General features: G+C 36.7%; 1 non-coding gene across 1 annotated transcript; it reads right to left on the bottom strand.

Annotated features, from left to right (window-relative positions):
- Positions 1–2589: 2589 nt before the first annotated feature.
- LOC113000274 (small nucleolar RNA R71) lies at positions 2590–2696 on the bottom strand. The gene has a single exon (XR_003265565.1). It is a non-coding gene; the product is annotated as a small nucleolar RNA R71 (small nucleolar RNA).
- Positions 2697–7451: the final 4755 nt, after the last annotated feature.

Below are 7451 nucleotides of genomic sequence, written 5' to 3'. Positions count from 1 at the left end.
ACAAACTCTTTTATAAATGTGAAACCTACAATGACAATTGGTGCGTGATGTGCCATTATTTTCTCCTATTTCTTAACCCTTTTTGCACCATTTTAAGTACTGATTAGTCTTAATTGTCAAATTAATTAGGCAGTTATATTATTTGGGCCCATTAAGCTAATTTGATGTTTTTAATCTAATTTCAGGAATTAATGAAGCATTGGGCTTGAATCCATAATTGGGCTTGGGCTTGAATCCAGAATTGGGCTTGGCCTTGAAGAGGGCAGACTATTTTATTCTACAAAATTAGATCTTATCTTATCTTATCTAGATATTATTTAGATTTGATCTCATCTAGATATTATTTCATCTTGATCTTATCTTATCTTATCTAGAATTGATTTGATTTGATTTTATTTATGAGCTTGGATTTAAAACAGATTTGTAAGCTTTGGGGCTGGAAAACTATATAACAGCACCAAGGTTCTAGTTTAGCCCCCTCTCTTCTCTCTCTCCTATTTTTCATTTTTAGTTTTAGGGTTTTCTTCTTTTAGACATTATTTTCGTTTTGAAATTCCAGTAGCAATAAAATTCCGTTCTTCAATTTATAAGTTCATTCTCTATTGATTAATGGAAGGCTAAGTCTCCAGCGTTGCTTTCTCTTGAGGATCAAGCACAGTTCTCTTTGAGGTTCGATTATTAATGTTAAATTCTGTTCAGTTTTTCCTCTTCACTAATTACTCTAAATTTGTTGCTATTAATTCATGCATGCTTAGTGCTTGATTAATTATCTCTGCGCTTAATTTACATTCATGCTTAATGATCGTTTATGAGTAATTGGTGTATGTGTTGCTTAATCACATACTGAATGCCTTATGTTAAATTTTGCTTAGTAATTTAATTTAGGGTTGGATTAAGTGGTTAAACTTATAAAGGATAAATTCTCGCAACCTAGGATAAAAGACTTGCTTGTGAATCAAGGGGAAACAACATATTTTAATTCTGATATTTTTCTAATTCAATTTTACTCGCTATTTAATTTACAAAAGCAAACAACCCCCCCCCCCCCCCAATTTGTTACTATTTCCTACTATCTGTTATGAACATTTGGTTTATCATTGCTCGTTGGGAAATGACCTAGGATCACTTCCTAGTTACTACATTTTAATGTTTATTTGATTCGGGTACGGCTTTGATCAAATTTGGCGCCGTTGCCGGGGAGCAGTGGTCCAAAGGTTCATAATAGCTAGTGATTCATGTTTTATGTTTAGTTGTTTTATGTTTACTTCTTTTGTTTAGTGTATTCGTGTTGTATTAGTATATTGTGTTAGTGCGTTGTTCTGTTTTATTTGATGTTCTGTTTTGCAGTTTTGTAGTACCCCTTGTTCAGTGCTTTTCCTATTTCAGTTTTATGTTTTGCTGTGAATAGTGCTTAGTGACGGAATTAGAGACTGATTCTGTGTTACTGTTCACACAACATTACATTAGCGACTGAATTAGCGATGGCTGTTGACAATTTAATTGGCGATTTTTTTTTATAGTTAGGGTTGTTATTTTTGGCTGAATTTGTGTGGTAGGTTATTTTGACCCATATTTTGTGTGAAAAATACCAGGAACACTTGGTGTGGCTGGATTTGAGAGATTCAAAAAAATGAGAACTTATTTTTAGCAAAACTTAAAACGACCATAACTTTTGCTTTGGGTATCCGAACGACTATTATTTTATATGCATTTGGGGTAGAAAAAAATTTCTCATACTATGGCAACCCAGAGAAGCTTGGTTGAGGTCTCTAACTAGCCATAATCGCCTGTTTACTAAGTTTTTTTTTCAAGTTTTATTGTTCTATTTTTCTAAACTTTCCTTAGGCCGTTTCCATAGTTAGACTTTGAATTTTTGTTTGAAATTTTTTGTGCTATCGTTTCATGATTTTAGGGTGTTCCTCACAAAATTTCAACTTATTTTGATATCGTTTGAGTATAGTTGTAGTTTTACCCCCTTGTTAGGCGCTTGTTGAGAAACACATTATTTGCTGCATATAGTGCATGACTAGGGGCAATCCAAGTGATTTACAACCCTTTGATCCTGAAATAGATAGAACCTTTCATAGATTTTTTAGGCATAGTGTGCATCCTGGTCATTCTGTGCATTTTGAGCATTCTGAGCATTCTGTTGAGGGTGATTCTAAATATTCTGATTTTGAACATTCCACTACTAATTTTTATACTGAGAACATGGCTCAACCTCCACCTCGTGAGAGGACTCTTAGGGAGATGACTGCACCTGATTTCACTTATGAAAGCTTGTGCATTCAATATCCTGATGAGGGTGTTCCATATGTTCTCAAGACTGGAGTAATACATTTGCTGCCCAAGTTTCATGGTCTTGCAGGTGAAGATCCTTATAAGCATCTTAAGGAGTTCCATATTGTTTGTTTCACCATGAAGCCCCCCGATGTCCAAGAAGATCATATCTTTCTAAAGGCTTTTCCTCATTCTGTGGAGGGAGTGGCAAAAGATTGGCTATACTACCTTGCTCCCAAGTCCATTTTCAGCTGGGATGACCTTAAGAGGGTGTACTTGGAGAAATTCTTCCCTGCATCTAGGACCACTGCCATCAAAAAAGACATTTCAGGCATCAGGCAACTTAGTGGAGAAAGCTTATATGAGTACTGGGAAAGATTCAAGAAATTGTGTGCAAGCTGCCCTCACCACCAGATTTCTGAGCAACTCTTTCTTCAATATTTCTATGAGGGACTTAGCAACATGGAGAGGAGTATGATTGATGCTGCCAGTGGTGGAGCTCTTGGTGATATGACCCCTGATGAAGTTAGGAATTTGATTGAGAAGATGGCTTCCAACTCCCAACAATTCAGTGCAAGAAATGATGCTATTGTTCTTAGAGGAGTGCATGAAGTAGCCACAAATTCATCTTCATCACCTGAGACTAAGAAGCTTGAAGGTAAACTAGATGCCTTGGTTAACTTGGTAACCCAACTGGCCATGAATAAAAAATCTGCACCTGTCGCCAGATTCTGTGGTTTATGCTCCTCTACCGACCACCACATAGACCTTTGCCCTTCTGTGTAACAATCTGAAGCAATTGAATAGCCTGAAGCTTATGCTGCAAACATCTACAATAGACCTCCTCAACAGGTACAACCCCGGGTGGAGGAATCATCCTAACCTTAGATGGTCGAATCCTTCACAACAACAACAACAACAGCAACAACAATAGCCCCAGAAACAACAAACAGTTGAGGCCCCTCCGCAACCTTCCCTTGAAGAACTTGTGAGGTAAATGACTATGCAAAACATGCAGTTTCAGCAAGAGACCAGAGCCTCCATTCAAAGCTTAACTAATCAGATGGGACAATTGGCTACACAGTTAAATCAACAACAGTCCTAGAATTCTGACAGATTACCTTATCAATTTGTCCAGAATCCCAAAAATGTGATTGCCATTACATTGAGATCAGGAAAGCAGTGTCAAGAACCTCAACCAGCAAATGAACCTGCCCAACCTCACTCTGCTCCAGAAAAAGATGATGACAAAAATGTCAAGAGTAAGTTACCTAACAATTTCTATGCAGGTGACCCTAAAGAGAAGCAGCATATCCCTCTTCCATTCCCTCCAAGAGCAATTTCCAACAAAAAAATGGAAGAGACAGAGAAGGAGATCTTGGAAACATTTAGAAAAGTAGAATTAAACACACCTCTGCTAGATGCAATAAAGAAAATTCCAAGATATGCTAAATTCTTGAAGGAGCTGTGCACTAATAAGCGGAAGCTTAAAGGAAGTGAAAGAATTAGCATGGGCAGAAATGTCTCCGCATTGATTGGTAAATTTGTTCCCCAAATCCCTAAAAAATGTAAAGATCTAGGTACATTCAACATACATTGTATTATTGGGAACAATAAGTTTGACAATGCCATGCTAGATTTAGGAGCTTCTGTTAGTGTTATGCCTTTGTCTATTTTTAATTCTCTATCTCTTGGTCCTTTGCAGTCAACTGATGTGGTAATTCATTTAGCTAATAGAAGTGTTGCCTATCCTGCTGGTTTCATAGAGGATGTCTTAATTAGAGTTGGTGAACTGATTTTCCCTGTTGATTTTTATATTTTGAATATGGAGGAGGGATTTTCTAAAGGATCAGTTCCCATCATTCTAGGCAGACCTTTTATGAAAACTGCTAGAACTAAGATAGATGTATATGTAGACACACTATCTATGGAGTTTGGTGATATAACTGTTCATTTTAATATTCTTGATGCTATGAAACACCCATCTGAAGATCTTTCTGTATTTCGTGTTGAAATAATTGACCATATTGTTGATGAATACATGACTGATCTTCATTCTAATCTGCATGCCTGTTACTCTTCATGCATTGAATCTGAATTTGTACTTGATCATATGTCTGAATTTGATGCTGAGAATGAATCTGAATTTGATATTGATTACATGTCTGGTGATGTTTTACCCCTTGAGATTGATTTTCTAGAGTCAGATAGAACTAACCATGTTTCAAGAAGTACATATACCTTTGACTTTCTTTATGAGGTACAGGCTGAGAAACCATCTCTTTCTACCATTATCCAGCCGCCCACACCAGAATTGAAGCCTCTACCATCAAATTTAAAATATGCTTATTTGGATGATAGCAAAAGTTTCCCAGTAATTATATATGCCTCCCCTGCTGATGAGCAAAAGGAAAAGCTGTTATCAGTTCTCAAGAAGCATAAGAAGACTATAGGCTGGACCCTGGTGGACTTTCCTGGTATTAGCCCATCCACATGTATGCATCGAATAAATTTAGAGGATGGGGCTAAACCAGTAAGACAGCCATAGAGAAGACTCAACCCGATGATTCTTGATGTAGTGAAGAAGGAGGTAACCAAGCTTTTGCAAGCTGGAATCATTTATCCTATCTCCGACAGCCAATGGGTGAGTCCCATCCAGGTAGTCCCAAAGAAAACCGGCCTCACCGTGATAAAAATGGAGAAGGAGGAGTTGATTCCTACTCGGGTGCAGAATAGTTGGAGAGTCTGCATCGACTATAGGAGGATGAACCAGGTTACCAAAAAGGACCATTTTCCCCTGCCATTCATTGACCAGATGCTTGAACGCCTGACAGGTAAATCTCACTAATGTTTCCTTGATGGTTTTTCTGGTTATATGCAAATCACTATTGCTCCTGAGGATCAGGAAAAGACCACATTCACCTGCCCCTTCGTCACTTTTGCCTATAGGAGGATGCCTTTCGGCATGTTCAATGCCCCTAGTACCTTCCAGTGGTGCATGATTAGTATTTTTAGTGATTTTTTAGAAAATTGCATAGAGGTGTTTATGGATGATTTCACTGTATATGGATCCTCTTTTGATATTTGTTTGGATAATCTAGAAAAGGTTTTGAATAGATGCACCGAAACTAACCTTGTTCTAAATTTTGAAAAATGTCATTTTATGGTTGAGCAAGGTATAGTTTTAGGCCACATTATTTCCAAAAAGGGCATTGAAGTAGATCCTGCAAAAATTTTTGTTATTTCACAATTGCCTTACCCCTCTTGCGTGCGAGAGGTGCGATCTTTTCTTGGTCATGCAGGATTCTACAGGTACTTTATAAGAGATTTTAGGCCCCATTCCTTTCATTCCTTGATGTTCATTGAGAAATATGTAAATGTTTTGTTTGTCTCTCTTTGATATCCTTGGATTTTGTTCTTTATTTCATTTTGCCCAGGAGTGCAAAAGGCTAAGTATGGGGGGTTTTGATGTGCCATTATTTTCTCCTATTTCTTAACCCTTTTTGCGCCATTTTAAGTACTGATTAATCTTAATTGCCAAATTAATTAGGCAATTTTATTATTTGGGCCCATTCAGCTAATTTGATGTTTTTAATCTAATTTCAGGAATTAATGAAGCATTGGGCTTGGGCTTGAATCCAGAATTGGGCTTGGACTTGAAGAGGGCAGACTATTTTATTCTACAAAATTAGATCTTATCTTATCTTATCTTATCTAGATATTATTTAGATTTGATCTCATCTAGATATTATTTCATCTAGATCTTATCTTATCTAGATTTGATTTTATTTTATTTATGAGCTTGGATTTAAAACAGATTTGTAAGCTTTGGGGCTGGAAAACTATATAACAGCACCAAGGTTCTAGTTTAGCCCCCTCTCTTCTCTCTCTCTCTCTCTCTCTCTCTCTCTCTCTCCTATTTTTCGTTTTTAGTTTTAGGCTTTTCTTCTTTTAGACATTATTTTCGTTTTGCAATTCCAGTAGCAATAAAATTTCGTTCTTGAATTTATAAGTTCATTCTCTATTGATTAATGGAAGGCTAAGTCTCCAGCATTGCTTTCTCTTGAGGATCAAGCATAGTTCTCTTTGAGGTTCTATTATTAATGTTAAACTCTGTTCAGTTTTTCCTCTTCACTAATTAATCTAAATTTGTTGCTATTAGTTCATGCATGCTTAGTGCTTGATTAATTGTCTCTGCGCTTAATTTACGTTCATGCTTAATGATCGTTTATGAGTAATTGGTGTATGTGTTGCTTAATCACATAATGAATGCCTTATGTTAAATTTCGCTTAGTAATTTAATTTAGGGTTGGATTAAGTGGTTAAACTGATAAAGGATAAATTCTCGCAACCTAGGATAAGAGACTTGCTTGTGAATCAAGGGGAAGCAACGTATTTTAATTCTGATATTTTTCTAATTCAATTTACTAGCTATTTAATTTACAAAAGCAAACAACCCCCCCCCCCCCCCCCCCAATTTGTTACTATTTCCTACTATCTGTTATGAACATTTGGCTTATCATTGCTCGTTGGGAAATGACCTAGGATCACTTCCTAGTTACTACATTTTAATGTTCATTTGATTCGGGTACGGCCTCGATCAGTACGCTTGCCAAAAGTCTAACAAGTTTCTAGCGCCATTGTCGGGGACTTGAGTCATCCACTTAGTTCTTTCAGATTTAAACTTTTAGTTTGATAGGCTATTTTTCTTTTGCAATTATTTCTTTTGATTTTGTATAAATTCTCTATTTTATTTTTTCTTACTTCTATATTTATTTCTTTCATTTTGATCTTGTATAAATTTTCTCTTTTATTTTCTCTAACCTTGGTGCTTACGGGTTGCTGTAGTGTGTTCTTTTTTCCTTTATGCGAGGGAAAAATCCAGAGGATACAACGCCATTTGATCCGAAAATTACCAAGACTGAAAGGAAGAATAGAAAGAAAAAGAAACAAGCAACCATTATGTCATACCCTAATTTCGTCCGGGGACCTTTGCTCGATGACGTGCGACCATTCTTTGGTCCTCGTGAGGTGCTTGGCACCCATCATTAGGCAATTTGTGAAATTCCAGGACATGCCGAAAAACCAAAAAAATATTGATGCACAATCCGTAAGTTTCCGTGACACACCGGAAATCAAATGGAAGCATCGTTGCATAATTAAGTGAGGTT

The sequence above is a fragment of the Glycine max genome, chromosome 18 (assembly GCF_000004515.6).
Source record: "Glycine max cultivar Williams 82 chromosome 18, Glycine_max_v4.0, whole genome shotgun sequence".
In the NCBI taxonomy this organism is placed as follows: Eukaryota; Viridiplantae; Streptophyta; class Magnoliopsida; order Fabales; family Fabaceae; genus Glycine; species Glycine max.
The sequence above is the reverse complement of the archived record's forward strand: the minus strand, read 5'-3'. Positions and strand labels throughout refer to the sequence as shown.